Raw genomic sequence first — 8,318 nt, 5'->3', positions numbered from 1 at the left:
ACCCTCATTGCATTTCTGCCAAATAATACATTTCAAGATGATGGAAATGCTTTAAAAACTATGCTATTCAATATGAGAGGCAATATTCAAATGTGGTTATTCATTATTTTGTTCTTAAATATGACTAGTGGTTCAAAATAATTTAATATAATTTAAATATATTTTATTGCAAACATTTAAAGTTAACTTTTATTGATATATTACTATCTTTGTTTAAATGCCCATCACCCTTATGCTTGTAGACATAAATACAGTACAATATAAATTTTCATCATTAATGGTATATTGGTAAATTATTCCTGATATTCCAGTTCTTTTTATTTCATATTCCAGTTATCCTAGAGTGACCCCAGGCTCCTTCTGTTTCCAAACACAATGTTGTATTTAGCATATATATATTTATGCACAGAATTTTCTTTAATTTAGAAAACAAAGTACTTTTAATATCAATAGCAGAAATATGCTATTTCCTGCACATATTAAAAATTGACACATAAATTTAAAGAAATTTCCACATATAAGAACTTTAGTTTTTAAAAAATTATAAATTAGAGACCATGTATTTATCTCAAAATATTTTACCAAGTGAGTATTTTAAAGAGTTAGCTCACCTAGAATTAATTCTAAATTAATAAAAATTCAATTTTCACATTTCCAGTACAAATCTCTTTACTCAATAAACTATACCTGAAAATCATTTCATAAACTCCTGAATATTTCAAGATCTTTTCTTGTAAATGCTATGATGCTTGATGTTGAAAGCAACATGTTCTATAATTTCATGAGATAAAGTTTATTGTATAATAAAAGATTGTATTTCTTCTGATGATATATCTTCCTCAAATTTTTGAATACTTATTAAATGTGTGGCTAAGTCAATAATATAAAAAAGGGCAACCAACCAATTGAAAATAGAAAAAAAAATCCTAAAGGATATATGCATGCCTTTTTTTCACAACCTTTAGTACAGTAGCTGAGATATGAAAACATTCCAAATGACTAGTTATGGATGAATGGATCAAGATATTGCACTACAAATGCAAAACGTAGCTTAAAGAAATGACAAAATCAAGCAATTTGCCACCACATGATTTGAATTAGAGCATGTTATAAAGAGTTAAGTCATAGCAGGCTTTAGAAAAAAGAAGGTGGGAGGCATAACTTTTCCCAACGTAAAACTGTACTACAAAGAGGTGGTTATTAATACACAATGTATTGCAATAAATAAGGCCATCAGATCAATGGACTAGAGCTGAATATCCTGAGACCCTCAGAAATGTGGTCAGTCAATCTCTGATAAAGGAGCAAGAAATATAATGTGGAGCAAAAGAGCCAATTTAACAAGTAGTGATGAGAAAATTGGTCACTAAACAAAGAAGTTTCTGCACTTCAAAGGAAATGATGACTGGAATACAAAAAGAGCCCACTGATTGAATAAAATTATTTACCTGACACTCATCTGTAAGGGGTCAATAGCCAAGATATATAAGGAACTGGTGGAACTTTAGAAGAAAAAACATACAACCCTGTCAAAAGTGGGAGAAGAGATAAATAGAAATTTCCTCAGAGTTGAAATACAAAAGGCACATGAAAAAGTGTTCCACATCACTACTTACAAGGTGATGCGAATCAAAAGAACAATGATATGTCATTTCACACCAAAGATATTAAAACACACCAAAAAAGAGCAACCAGTGCTGGCGTGGATGTAGAGAAAAAGGAACTCTTCATTCACTGCTGTTGGGAATGCCGATTGGTCCAGCCTTTCTGGAAAACAATATGGACATTTCTCAGAAAATTAGAAATTGAGCTTCCATACAACCCACCAATACTGCTCCTGAAAATATACCCTAGTGGCCCACAATCATGATGCAGAAAAGCCATCTGCACAACTTTGTTCATCAGCACACTATTCAAAATAACCTGCTTCTGGAAATAACCCAATTGCCTAAGAACAGATGGTGGATGCATTATGGTACATCTACACAATGGAACATTACACAGCTGTTAGGAAAAATAAAGTCATGAAATTCGTTTTTACATGAACGGACATAGAGAGTATTGTGCTGAGTAAAATCAGAGAGAGAGGGACAAGTATTAGAAGGATTGCACTCTCTTGTGGTAAATATATGTGTGTATGTATATATGTATATATATATATATGTGTGTGTGTGTGTGTGAGTGTGTGTGTGTATACGTGTCACTATATCACTGTAATTCTGTTGTTCATTGATTTGCTCGAGCAGGCACCAGTAACATCTCCACTTGTCCCAGTCCTGAGATTTTAGCAGCCTCTCCTTACTCATCTTTCCCAATGATTGGAGGCTCTTTCAGGGTCAAGGAATGAGACCGGTTATTGTAACTGTATTTGGCATATCGAATACTCCAAGGGGAGCGTGCCAGGCTCTTCCGTGTGGGCGGGATACTCTCGGTAGCTTGTTGGGCTCTCCAAGAGGGACGGAGAATGTATTTCAGAGAATACAAGCAAGTATATTAAAACCAAACACATGTGTGCTGCTTTAGGCGCATCAGTGGGCTAGACTATAAGAGCTGAAGAAAGCCTGTCACAGAGGTAGTAGATTCTGCGTCGCTCTCTTCCGGAAGCTTTGCTTTATATAGTCTCCATTGGCGGGATTGCATGGCACTGGGGGCAGTTTGTGGGTGTGACTGCCAAGCTACTGGAAAATGGGGGTCTGAGTGGAGGAGGCCCAGTCCTGACTTGAGCAGGGTTGGAGATTTCAGCCCTAGGCCCCTCACACGTGGGTTCCTCTGCCGGTTCCTTCATGCATGAGGCTCATCCGACTGTGCAATGTGTGGCCTTAAGCATGACTGTGGCTGGGTTCCAGAGGTTTTCAGCTGTTGGGGATCTCCTTGGGGCAGGGAGGGAAACAACCCGTCCCCCTCCGAGGGGCCCCAGTGAAGAAAGTCTGGTGCAGCTGCAGGAGATTCTGCATTGCTCTCTTCTGAGAGACTTGTTTTATATGTATATGTATGCATGTTTTTTATATGTATGTATATATGTTTTGTATGTATATGTATGTATCACTGTATCCTGTATCACTGTCATCACTGTTATCCTGTTGCTCATCGATTTGCTTGAGCAGGCATCAGTAACGTCTCCATTGTGAGACTTGCTGTTACTGTTTTTGGCATATCAAATATGCCACGGGTAGCTTGCCAGGCTCTGCCGGGCAGGCGAGATACTCTCAGTACCTTGCCGGGCTCTCCAAGAGGGTTGGAGGAATCAAACTCGGGTCGACCATGTGCAAGGCAAATGCCCTACCTTCTGTGATACCGCTCCAGCCTCTGATCATTTTTTCACTCACCTGGTGAGGAGGGGAGGAGTGGGGGGATGGGGAAGAGCCCTGTAGGGCTCTCATGGTGCCAAGTGCATGGCTTCGGGCCAGTCGGGCACAACCTGCTCTGGGGAAAGTACCAGATGGGGAGTTTGACTGGGGTGGTACACCTGTCAACAGTAAGGCAGGTGTCCTAAGGCGAGCTAGGGGGGGTAGGAACCTCCCATGGAGCAGAAGGGCAAAAGCTCGCTTAATCTTGATTTTCAGAACAAATACAGACGTGAAAGCGGGGCCTCATGATCCTTCTGAACTTTGGAGTTTTAAGCAGGAGGTGTCAGAAAAGTTACCACAGGGATAACTGATTTGTGGCTGCCAAGTGATCATAGCGACGCCGCTTTTTGATCCCTTGATGTCGGTTTTTCCTATCATTGTGAAGCAGAATTCACCAGCATTTGATTGTTCATTCAATAATGTATATATATATATATATGTATATATATATATATCACTTGTCACTTGTATCACTTGTCTTACCGTTGATCTTCGATTTGCTCGAGCAGGCACCAGTAAGGTCTCTATTTGTCCCTGTAGTGTGCTAGTGTAGCCCAGTGATATCTGCTCGCATCCAGGGACAGGAAGTGCCTCAAACCATTCATTCAGGGTTTTGATGAAGATGTCTGATCATCTCGTTGGTGGGCGGCCATGCGGTCTGTTGATGTCCTGTGGAATCCAGTCGGTAACAGCTCTAGCCTAGCATTCATCTCTGAATCGCATTACATGACCGGTCCATCTGATTTTTGATGTCTTGGCAAACAAGACAGCATCCCTGATTCTTGACCATAGATGGAAGTCGGAACTCTAGATTCCTTCTCTCACTTGAGTGAGACATGATACTCTTAGCATAGCTCTTTTGATTCCTCTTTGGGATACCCAAATAGCATTCTCATCCTGTTTGCATAGGGCCCAGGTCTCTGAGGCATACATGAGTGCAGGAAGAACGGTGGAATCGAAAAGATGTGCCTGGCGCTGGAGACCCTTCATACTCTTAACCACTTCTTCAATGCTCTTGAAGGCTTTCCACGCTGTTCTCTTCCTCCTGTGCAGTTCTGGCACCAAGTTGCTCCTCATGTTGAGTTCTCGACCCAGGTATACATAGCCGCTGCATTCCGAGATGTTCATTCCATTGAGAGCAAATGAAGTGTCAGGGACTAGTTTGTTTTTCATGAGCATCGTCTTGTTGAGGTTCAGTTGTAGTCTGACCTTTTCACACTTGCAGTCAAAGTCAGACAGCATTTGTGCCGCCTGGCTATTGTTTGGAATTATGAGAACGATGTCATCAGCGAAGCAAAGGTGGTGTAGTTGCTGACCGTCTATCTTCACTCCCATTCTTTCCCATTCCAGTCGTCGCATGACATTCTCAAGGGTGGCACAGAAGAGTTTAGGTGAAATGGTATTGCCCTGCTGAACCCCTCTCTTTACGTCAATGATCAAGTCCTTGTAGAAAGGTGAGATCCTGGTGGTGAATCCACAATATAGCTCATCGAGGATCTTGATGTACTGAGTTTGAACGCCCTGTTTGGCTAGGGCTTCGATGACCGCTTCAATCTCAACAGAATCAAAGGCCTTCTTTAAGTCGATGAACGTTAGACAGAGTGGCATCTTGAACTCTTGGCGAAACTTCAATGAGTTTGGTCACTGTGTGGATATGGTCTATCTTGCTAAATCCTTTTTGTAATCCAGCTTGCTTGCATGATTGTCCTTCATCTAGTGTTCTGCCTATTCTATTCAGGATGACACGAGTGGAACAACTTGTAGATGACAGACAGCAGGCAGATTGGGCTATAGTTGTCGATCTCGTGGAGTCTCCCTTCTTGTACAACCGAATGGTCCTGCTAGTTTTGCACTGGGATGAAACCTTGCATTCAGACAGGTAACGTGTGAATAGTCGAGTCAGAGTATAGACGAGTACTTGGCGGCAGATCTTCTGGTGTTCGGGTCTGACCTTTTTCAGACCGGGTGCTGTATGCGTCTTTACCAATGAAATGGTATGTCGGATTTTGGAAGGGAGGACATTGGGAATGCATCCTGCGGAATTTGGTATGTGGTCAGGTGGACATTGCTGTCAAAGAGATTTTAGTAGAAGTCGTGAATTTCTGGAAGATGTGATAGATCCATAAGGACGTCAGAGAGTAGTCATCTTGGTCTTGTAGTTGGCAAAAGACAGGTGAGCATTGCGAATACTTTTCCTGGCTTCTGCCACATCAGCCAACACTGCTGCTCTTTTCTCTTTGAGGTCTTCTTTTATGGCTTCTCTGCACAGCTTTGTGACCTCAGACGCTAGCTTGTGGTTGACTGACGCTCACGCCAAACCATGTTGACGAATGAGCTCGAAAGTTTCCAAAGACAAGCGTCTATTTGTGACTTTCTCACTTTCTGCATTCCTCGTGCAGTCATGGAGGTGCTGAACCAGTTGATTGTATTCCTTGTCGATGCTGTCAAGGACGGCATCTTCCCACTTTGCTGCAATAGTGCCAGAGAGCTCCCAGTTGGTGGTCATTCTGGGAGTTCCCTTCTTAAACTTAAACTTTGCAGACCTTTCTCCCTGCTCTGTGAAGTAGAATTTTGCACGAAAGAGATGGTGATCTGATCTCGTTTGGAATTTTGGGATAACAGCAACATTGTTCAGGCAAAACCCTCGATTGAATATGATGTGGTCAATTTCATTGTGGAACTGTCCACTGGAAGACTCCCATATCCAGCGTTTAGATTCAGCCTTCTGGAACTGTGAGTTACCATGGATGGTCTTGGTCGATATGATGAACTCAGTCTTTCACCCCTTTTGTTCCATTCTAGTCCATGTGTCCCAATGTGGAGTTCTTCGGGCGACCTTCTCGGTCCAATCTTGGCCTTAAAATCACCAACAATGATCTTGTAGAAGGTGTGGCCTTCTCTATAGAGCCTCTCCAGTTCCATGTAGAACTTCTCAATTTCTTCGTCGTAGTTGGATGTTGGTGCATAGACTACGAAGATAAAAACGTCCGGGAGTGAGCCACATCTATTCAAGCATAATCATCCGAATCAGGTTGTTAGGCATTTGAATGAATCACTGCTCATGGCCAAGTTTGTGTTGACAAGGACATCAACGCCACTGATGCCTCTGTTGTCACATGTTCTGAGGAACAATTTTTCTCCAGTGTCGAAAATGGCATGATATGATCGATGTCTTCTTGTTTCGGTCAGACCGATGACATTGTACTTGATCTTCTGCGCTTGCACCATCAGGTCCTCGATAGATGATTCTGATGCCAGTATGCTTGCGTTGAAAGTACTCACAGTCATTTTAGTCTTTCTTCATTTTGGCAGTATAGTTCATCTTTAAGATTTTTTTCAGCCTCTCCTTGCTCATCTTTCTTAACGCCTCCATATTGGGGGCTCTTTTGGTGTTGGGTGAATGAGGCCCATTGTTGTTAGTGTTTTTGGCATATCAAATATGCCACAGGGAGCTTGCTATGATCTGCCATGGGGGCGGGATACTCCCAGTAGCTTGCCAGGCTCTCCAAGAGGGATGGAGGGTTTTAGAGCTGCCTCTAATTGCCCTCAGAGGTGTTCCCATGGTTCACACCATATTTGAGCCCTATCAATATGGTGCAGGAAATGGGTATTAAGTGCCTTATGGTGTGTCGTGTGGCTGCAAAGAGGCTGCTCAGTCTTGAGAGTGGCCTGGAGCGTGGCAGTGGCTGGGTAGTGGATGTAGTGGTGGTCGGCCGGTGAGGTATTTATCTTGCTTGGGTAGGGTGCGGTGTCTGGTTTGACCCCCTCCCTAAGGTGCCAGAGATTGGAGGAGGTAGACAGAGGATCTTGATTCCGGGTCTCGTTGAGCCTAGAGTTCAAGGTCGCAAAGTTCTGCTTACCTGGTTTTTTGTGGCTTCACTTGTGCGTGATGTTCGGCCCAAGTGTCCAGAGAGTGGCCTGGAGCATGGTGGTGGTGGCTGGGTATATATATATACATATATATATATATAATGTGAATAATATCCAAAGACAGTAGAAGCAAGGGAAAGACAGGGGGACTGGTCCATGGTGGGAATCAAGAATCAAGGTACCATTTGGAACAGGGAGCGAAGTGAGGACAGAGAATGTGCTCATGACAATATTGAGCGCTATGACAATATCAGTTGGAAATGACCACTCTGGATACAAATTGCATGCTGACAGGAGAGAGAAAAAAATTGTCTGCCATAGACAGGCATGGATAAAATTGCTTCCATAAATAGGCTACAAAGGTGGGAATGGGAGGTGTGCAGGAGGAAAACCGGAGACACTGGTGGAAGGAAATGTACACTGGTAAAGGGATAGGTGTTTTGTATGACTGTCATTTAATCATGAACAATTTTGTAACTGTGTATCTCACGTTGATTCATAAGAAATGGGGAAAAAATAGTTACGTCGTTCAGATGGAATGGATAGATGCAGAAGGTTGTCTCTCATTTTGGGACAATTTAAAGATGCACAGCAAGCTATCAAAAAATGACCAAAGGAAGACAAATGGGAGAATTGATCAACACAACTCGGTTTGTAAAAAGGGAGATTGAAATGAAGAGCACTAGGGCACTTGTAGATATACTGGTGATCGTTCTGGTTTTGGATTTATGGACATGGGGAAACACTGTTAATAACATTGCAAATCACAGAAACTTCATCAATAATAAAGTTTAAAAATGGGAAAAGATGGGGGCTGGAGGGATAGTACTGTGAGTAGGGCGTTAGCTTGCACACGGCTGACCCAGGTTCGATTCCCAGCATCACATATGGTCCCCCGAGCACGGCCAGGAGTAACCCTCGTGCATCACCGGGTGTGACCAAAAAAGCATAAATAAATAAATAAATAAATAAAATTTAAAAATGATGTCAAACTTTCAACTTCCAATGTAACACTTAAAGGGGCAAAGGGTTCAAAAATAGCCCCTATAACCTAGTGACATGTACAAAGCTTAATGCTTTGAAAAAATAAATGTCTTTTCT

The sequence above is a fragment of the Sorex araneus genome, chromosome X, assembly GCF_027595985.1.
Source record: "Sorex araneus isolate mSorAra2 chromosome X, mSorAra2.pri, whole genome shotgun sequence".
Lineage (NCBI taxonomy): Eukaryota > Metazoa > Chordata > Mammalia > Eulipotyphla > Soricidae > Sorex > Sorex araneus.
Note: the sequence above shows the minus strand (reverse complement) of the source record.